The 8,285-nt window shown below is 47.9% G+C and overlaps 1 long non-coding RNA gene across 1 annotated transcript; it reads right to left on the bottom strand.

Moving 5' to 3' along the window:
- Positions 1-1,706: 1,706 nt before the first annotated feature.
- Positions 1,707-5,053, bottom strand: LOC133351569 (uncharacterized). The gene is made up of 3 exons (XR_009756197.1): positions 4,867-5,053; positions 4,200-4,359; positions 1,707-1,839 (listed from the first exon to the last, which is right to left on the bottom strand). It is a non-coding gene; the product is annotated as an uncharacterized LOC133351569 (long non-coding RNA).
- Positions 5,054-8,285: the final 3,232 nt, after the last annotated feature.

Here is an 8,285-nt window from a genome sequence, read left to right as displayed (position 1 = left end):
AACGCCACCCTCCCTCAGACACACACATACATACACACAAACACATGCACACACGTACATACACACATACATAGAGACACGCAGACATACACATAAAGACATAAAAAAAACCCACATACATACACACACATACACACAAACACATACACACATACATAGAGACACACAGACATACACATAAACACAAACACACATACACATGACCCGGCTTCGCCCGGGACTTGGATCCACGATGCCCCGCCACCTTCGTCTCCCCAGTGACGATGTTCACACACGACAGCAGTTACGCTTTTGAGGCTGAGTGGACCTAGGGGAGGGCCAGGTCCGTTTCAAATAATCGTCAGCGGTGGTGGGCGTGAGTTGGAATCGAACTGGGGTCGCTCAAGCAGCTTAATGACTGTTTGTACAAAGAACATATAAAGAATCGATTATAATAACCAGGCAAGAGTCCACATTATAGACTGCCAGTACACGCACTCAGCTTCATAAGCCGGCTAGAGTGTACATGATAGAGTGGCAGTACGCTCACCGAGCTTAATAAGCAGGCTACAGTGTACATGATAGACTGGCAGTACGCTCACCCAGCTTAATGAGTATTTGTACAGTGAACATTAAAGTAATCGATTGTTGGCGCGTTGGGTTTAAAAGTAATATTAATAGCACACATTGTGGTGGGGGTGTAGTGAAGAGTAGGAAAAACTTTGATGAATTTACCTCAGAGTGGCGTGGTGGGTGTCGAGGCCTAGTAGCGTGCAAAGCCTGCGGCCTCGCCTAAAATTGTCGGCTTGGAAGAGGCAGGGTACGGGTGGCGTTCCTTCCCCCCCCCCTAGCGCTCCAACAATACTGTGTAATGGCTATTATTTAATTAAATACGGAGCTTATGAAAGTGGCGAAGGCGTGGCTAGCCGTTGGCAGGGGCAACCGCCGTCCAATGAAACTGCAGCCCTTGGCGAAGGCGTGGCTAGCCGTTGCCAGGTCCAATGAAAGCGGCGAAGGCGTGGCTAGCCGTTGCCAGGGGCAACCGCCGTCCAATGAAAGTGCGTATGGGCCAAAGTCCACACACACACAGACAGACAGACATGAACGATTTTATATATATAGATACTCCAGACTTGAAGCCACATTCTTGGTTCTTTCGGTAAAGTCACGTAGAAGGGATATAATAAAATAAGAAAAACAATAAAATGTTTTTTTTATTCTTGCTGTGGTTTTCACACCTGATGATTGTGTTGCAATCGAAACGTCGTGAGAAATGTATTGTTTAATTTTTATTATTTTCCTTCTACGTGACTTTACCGAAAAAAAACTAGAATATGAATCCCTGCAGTCACGAAAGCTTATAATCGAAATTGAAGCCACATTACAACTGTGTTGTTTTAATTGTATGCAATCAGTGAATGACCTACTGTCCGGGCTGCGGCCCACACGCGGACCACGCATTGGTTCTCCCACACATCCTGTCCGGTGAAAAATCCACAAGCACGTCAGTGGATTGCTGTGGTCTTAACACGAGTTGTCCCCCCTGTAGTACTTTGCGTGTCTGCCAATAAACTATTGTCATGTTGTAAATATGCATAACCCTCCCCCCACCCTATACCGCACCATTTTAGAGGATTTTTTTTATCACCTCCCCACCTCGCACAAAACTTCAAGAGAATTTACCATACAAAACCATGCTCCAATTTTATTTTGAAAAAAAACCGAAAGCCACACTGAAGGGGGGAAAGTTGCGTGGCTTTCATGCAAGCGAGTAAATCTGCATCATTGGCGAGCGCGTCTTCTGCTGTCCCACACCTCCCAGGGGCCGCGTGCGCGAGGCCAAAGTCCAGCAGCCGCCACCTGCATCCAGTCGACCAGAAAGAGCGGTTTCCTCATTTGCCCGCCTCCACGTTGTGGAGGGTAGGTGCTGATCAGCGTGCATACATTTTAACATGACGAACTCGGAGCTAAGTACTGTGTATATGCAGAATGCACCACCACATGTATAAATAGGGCAAGTCCTCTAGTTTCTTCCCATCCGCTGCTGGCCTCTTCAACAAGGCCAGGGGCTTAAACTGACTTTAACACAATAGCTGCACAATCACACCCTGCCATATTTGCACTATGTTACGCTATTTGCATTTTTGAAATTCTATATTGTATATTATAGCTATTGTATATTTTAGATTTTATTGTATTCAATTTTTACATACTTCAGCTCCTTAGTATTAGTTAGGCTTGTACCTTTAGTATAGTTAGACTTGTAAACCACTGATTTAAGATTCCTAAATGTTGAATGTATGCACCTTCCGGCCAAAGTAAATTCCTTGTCTGCGCGAACTTTCATGGCGAATAAAACCCTTTCCGATTCTGATAACGTTGAGGATGCCTCCCTGGAGGAAAACTTGTCGTAATGCGAAATATCACAACCTGTTCTACCATTAACGCAATGACAAAGTCAGGAGACATAACCTGGGGGTCATTTGTCGAGAGAGACATTTTACACATGTTAATACAGAGTACTCGAGGACATTGAATTTAAGTGAGGTAGCAGTCCAGTATATAGTGGCGATGTTGTAAACGGGAGGTCTGAGCGGCCAATGGGGGTCTTAGCAGGTGGTCACGTACGCAGGTTAAGTGAGGTTTGTTAATTTTTCTAAAACGTAGCAGCGAAGGAATAGTAAAGACGACGTTCCTGAAATTCGTTTGGCGACGTCATTGGAACGTTGCCAAGGAGACGCAAACGAATATCCCCAGTTTGTTATTTGCATTAGAACCGTTCGGGATTGCCATGAAAGCAACTTGGGAGACAGCGCAACACCATCCCACAGCCGCCTTTGTTTCCCCAGTACAAAGGAATTCACTTTTCACACCGCTACTCTACTTAAGGTCGAGTCGACCATGGGGCAGTGCCGGATTAAGCTAGTGCGGGGCCTGTAGCATGTTATAAAGGAGCCCTAAATAAAAAACAAACACACAAAAATGCATTTTTAATCATGGAACCTCCTTTGCCAGTACAAAACTATAATAGGGTTCTCCTTTTTTCCTGCAACAAAACAAAACCTTTTTACACGGAATCATGTCTGCATAAACCACAATACTTGTGGTCAGAATGCAAACAAAACAGTGATAATATATGCATGGTCTTTGAAACCGATTGGTCCACACCAGAGACAGCTTTCTTCTGAGCCTCGTCTCAAACGGTGTTAGACCAGAGGACGCCAAAAGGCGTGCAGTTAAAAGACAATGTACCATCAGAGTAATGAGCTCGGGGTGAGCATCTGCATCAAGGGCAATGCATATATTAGAGTATTTTGATTGCATTCTGACCACAAGTATTGTGGTTAATGCAGACATGATTCCGTGTTAAAAGGTTTGTTGCCAGAAAAGGGGAAACCCTATTCTTATACATTTTTAACTTTCATAGCAAGGCAATTCATTTGCTATACAGCCAGATAATACAACAAATCGCCAACCTTAAACACCCAGTCGTTCGTAAACGTTGAAGGCGGTATAGTACTATAGTAATAGAGCAAGTGCAGAATCGCCGAACCGCAATTGATAGCTTGAACGCACTTCGCAAGGGGCCCTTGAAAGTGCGGGGCCTGTAGCTATACATGTAGCTACTTTTGCTACCAAGATAATCCGGCACTGCCTAAGAGTACCAACATCGGTTCAGAAGCAAATTCCACAGTGCACACGAGTGGGTCTGAACTGTTCAATACAGGCAATGCAGCAACTTTAAAAATGCTCTAGCCTTTCCCCTCAAGCTCTCGTTGTACACCAACAGTTTAATAATTTAAGGCGGAGTAGACCTAGGGGAGGCACAGGGCCAGTTCAGATTTCACTTGCCACAGACATTCGCCGTGGCCGAGACGTGAGCCCAGGATTCGGGGTTACGAGTGCCGTGCACCAACCACCTACGCCTCTTGCATGCGTACAAAGAGCTCGCCTTTACAGCCTTAGGTCACGTCCGGTCAGCGAGCACCTATTAAGGGCTGCCAGGAAGACCACGCGGGATGGGGGTGGTCGTGAGGTGGTCAGGACAGCGCCCAGATCGTCTTTGCTCCACAATCGATGCACAAACAAAGATCCTTCGTATAGCCCAACACCGTTGGGGTAAGTGCCGTTAGCGAGCACTTCTGAAGGCCGGCACGGCACACGAGGGGGTGGGTGGCCAGCACCACCCCCGATGTTTACACACCACACCAGGTACTCACGAGGCAGAGTAGATCTAGGGGAGGCCCAGGACCAGTTCCGATATTCGTTATTAGCGTTGACCACGAGCGGGAATCGAACTCGGGCTCCACCGGGTTCATAGCGCAGCAGTCCAACCCGCTTGCACTACCGCTCCCCATAGGACAACGCCCACATCTCCGCCTTTGCCTCCCCGACAAGCGATATACACAGACACACGCCACACCAGGGACGTTTGTTTCATCTCCGAAGGCAAAAAAACGTAACTCCAATGCCGCAATTGCAACGAGCGGAATAGAAAGCGCCTCCCGATTGAGGCCACGAAAACCGCGACTCTCAGATGTCTCCCTCCCGCCGGTCACTGACGCCGCACACAACAGCGCGCAACGCTGGCAGGCTCGCCTTTTAAAAGGGATGTGGTGGATGACTGCACAAGAGCTCGTTAAGTCCACGTGCTCAATCAATTTGGATCAATTAAGCACACCCCCCCCCACCGCACTCGCTTAATAGGTATCCCGCCTCGCGACAATTGTGATTCAACTCGTGCGCCACGTGCCTCGAGTGATGAATTGACCCACGTCATCAATCAATTGCTGAAATTCTTGTTTACCGACAATCTATTATATTGTCAATTACGGAACTTATTAATTAATTATTCATCACGCTATTTATTAAAGGCAGACCACTCACCACTGAAGCCCACTCTCTCTCTCTCTCAACGTGGGGGGAGCAGACCTCAAAATTGGTATTTAGCGACTGAACATCGTACTGCTGCCATCATGCACAAGGATGGAATATCGATTCGTGCAATATTAAGTCGTTGCGGGCACCACTTGGAGATGGAAAACGGCTAAAGTGCGATACTAAATAATGGCAGAGGCGCAGGGTGGCTGCGATAACGCCGCCCTTATTTCCGTGAGTGTGACTGTGTGGTGACCTTTAGTCCGGTGCGTCCCTGTGCCAGGTTGAACCGGCGGCTGCGAGCTCGCTCTGCGCCCCCCCTCTCGCCACCAAACTACACAACGGGAAAGCACCCCGGGGTCACAGCTACCCCACCGGTGACGGCGGCTGTTGAGTGTGCAGGCGGTGCAGCTGCACCGGGCCCCACGGAAGGGCTAGAAGGCACAGGGCACTGGGGCTACGAATGTTTGGGGAATTCCGGTGTGGTGGTGGGAGGGATTTGATTCCATGCACCCAGGGCCCATCACCATGACTCATCTGTGTCCTGTCTCCTGCCATCTTCTGTCTGCTAATATTTCGCACCGTCACTTGTCTTTGCCCATTTTTCAACTTCGAGCATCGCTTGGTTTCGGTCATCTTCTGTCCTCAACAACAACAACCGACATCTTTCGCCACTAAGTGTCACCACCACTACCGTTTCCCACAATCGTTCAACTCACAGCATCTCCAATCATCACCAAACATCCTTCAGCTTTTCAACTTCGCTCGTATCTCGTCTCTGTCTGCCTCATATCGATTTCCATCTTCGGATACCTCCCAATTCCTACAGTCTCTATTCTCGCACCATCTTCCTTCATCTCCCATCTCTCTTTATTCCCCATCATATTCGACCATCAGTCACGATCACCCACCTCCTTTCATTTGCCATTCCCCATCATCTTCAACATCAAATATGCCGTGGACGAGGGTTGAGGATGCGTCCCATTGATTGGTGACGTGCTAGTAGGGTGTCTCTGGGTGGTCGGTAAAAATGGCACAGATACAAATGGCACAATCAATAATTATCGAAGGTTCGGGTTAATCGTCTCTTTCATTTAGATATGTATATAACTGTTTGTACAGTGCCTCTAACTGTTAGCACAGTGCAAATATCTGTTAGCACGCCACTTGAAACTGATAATGAAGGCCAGTTCCATCGTACCATTTGTACCGGTGATCAGAGTGTCCACTATATAGATTTTTTTCACGATACGATTGCAATGATCACGATGTGGATGACGGATTATATTATTTTTAGATTTGAAGCTTTCGTGACTGCAATGATTCATATTCCTAGGTTTTTTCGGTAAAGTCACGTAGGTAAAAAATCACTTGATACAGCTATACAGCTATCGTGCTGTGACGGTTCCACCTGAAAACGGAAGCTTGTGTTGCCACCGAAACGTCGTGATTTTTATTTAATTTAATTTTTATTTCACTTTTATTAATTTTCATTTTTTACCTACGTGACTTTACCGAAAAAACCTAAGAATAGGATTATATTATTATCACCGCGCTATACGTTGCCCGTAAAAAACGTTGTCATTGTCATTTCGCAGTTTCATTCTGTCGCCGTTCACGTCTTCGCTGCTGACTTCTTGTACCGCACCTCAAAACAAAATGAAGATTCCCTGAAAAGACCACCGACTTGAGTTTCGCTCACTCGACGCGAGCTCTCTGCATCGTCGCAACATCGCCCCCCCCCCCCGCCCCATTTACTGCCGCGTGCATTTAACGCGCGCGCTGTCGGTGACGCGAGACGCGAGGCTTGGGACCGAGCTCCCAACGCGATGTTACCGTGGGTCATCATCATCCGTTGCTTGCGAAAAACCGAGTTTCTCGACGGATTCAGAGCTCATTGTCCCCCGTGTCAATGGCACAGTTCAATCCAGGGCTCGGCAAAAAACCTGCGGCTCTTTGCAGACTGCTTCGGGATGTAATGTAGATATTAAAAATAAAGATCTCCCGTTTCGACTTAACAGACTTAGACTTCAAACTTTCGTAACTACAGGAATTCATATTCTTGGTTTTTTCGGTAAAGTCACGTAGATAGAAAAGAAAAATTAAAATGGAAAGCAAAACAAAACCACGACGTTTCGATCGCAACACAAGCGGTCTTCTTCAGGTGGAAAGAAAAGAACACCGCATGTGTTGCGATCGAAACGTCGTGGTTTTTTTGCCTTCAATTTTTGTTTTCTATCTACGTGACTTTATCGAAAGAACCAAGAATAGACTTAACGGACTGTTGGGGCAAGTGCTGCTAGCGAGCACCTATGAAGGCCAGAACAGTACACGAGGGGGTTGGTGGCCAGCACCACGCCCGACCGTCTTTGTCTCCCCAGTGGCGATGTTTACACACCGCACCAGGTACTCATTTGAGGCTGAGTCGACCTAAGGGAGGCCTAGGACTGGTTCAGATAGTCATCACCGGTGTTGGCCGTGAGCGGCAATCGAACTCGGGTCGCTGGGTTCGTAGCGCAGCGTAGAGCTAACCACTACACCACCGCTCCCCATAAAATATATATTCACATACATTGAGTTTCTTACCGAATTAGAATTTTGTTGTATCTTCTTGTTATTTTGTGTGCTGACCCTTTGGTTCAATCGATGGAGGGGAGTTACTGAAAAGGCCCGCGGCCCACCTCTCATTTTAACATGCCTGCCCGCTCAGCATTTCGAGATTGTACACCGCAGCTCGCGTGTTGGTGGGGCAACGCGTGGACACAATGCCGACAAAAATATTCTCTGATGGAGCCCCCCCCCTCCACCCGCCAGCAGTGGACGCGAGCAAGCAATTGCAGGGCTGTACCTTTGCCTTGCACGTTGCTCACAGTGCGACCGCTACACTTTGGTCCCGGCCCGAGCGATAAAGGTGCAAGTCAACCTCGTTGAACGACGGAGCAAGGCAACCGACGCCGAGATAAGCTGCAGGAAATTCTCCGTATCTCTCTCTCTGTCTATCTCTCTCTCTCGCTCTTATCCGCTGTCAGCCAAGGCACCGGAATGATCGCCGCTGGTTAATAAGTGGCGAACGGAAGTAGGCTTCGAAGTCACCTTGGGCCGAGACAAACGTACAGTCCCGTTGTCGGATCCACTGCTGGATGAATGCCTCCCCGAGTCGCCACCACCCACCCACTCACGGTCCTGCGATCTCACAAATCCACCCAGCGCCTGCACACGGAACTGATTTTCGCCGCTCCATCTCCTCGGTTGTACGCACTCTCGGACGCGTTGCATTCTTTGGCTGTCACTCCCGTTATTAATTTAATTTCGCAACTCCGATTATCACGGTTGGATATGTACGGTGCGAAAGAAGTTCAACATACATACGACCATCGGCCAATATCCTTTATACAGGGGTATGGAGCCTTTTTTCTGCCAAGGGCCAT

The sequence above is a fragment of the Lethenteron reissneri genome, chromosome 38, assembly GCF_015708825.2.
Source record: "Lethenteron reissneri isolate LAM-NWPU_2019-01 chromosome 38, ASM1570882v1, whole genome shotgun sequence".
Taxonomy (NCBI): Eukaryota; Metazoa; Chordata; class Hyperoartia; order Petromyzontiformes; family Petromyzontidae; genus Lethenteron; species Lethenteron reissneri.
This window is presented reverse-complemented; position numbering and strand designations above follow the sequence as displayed.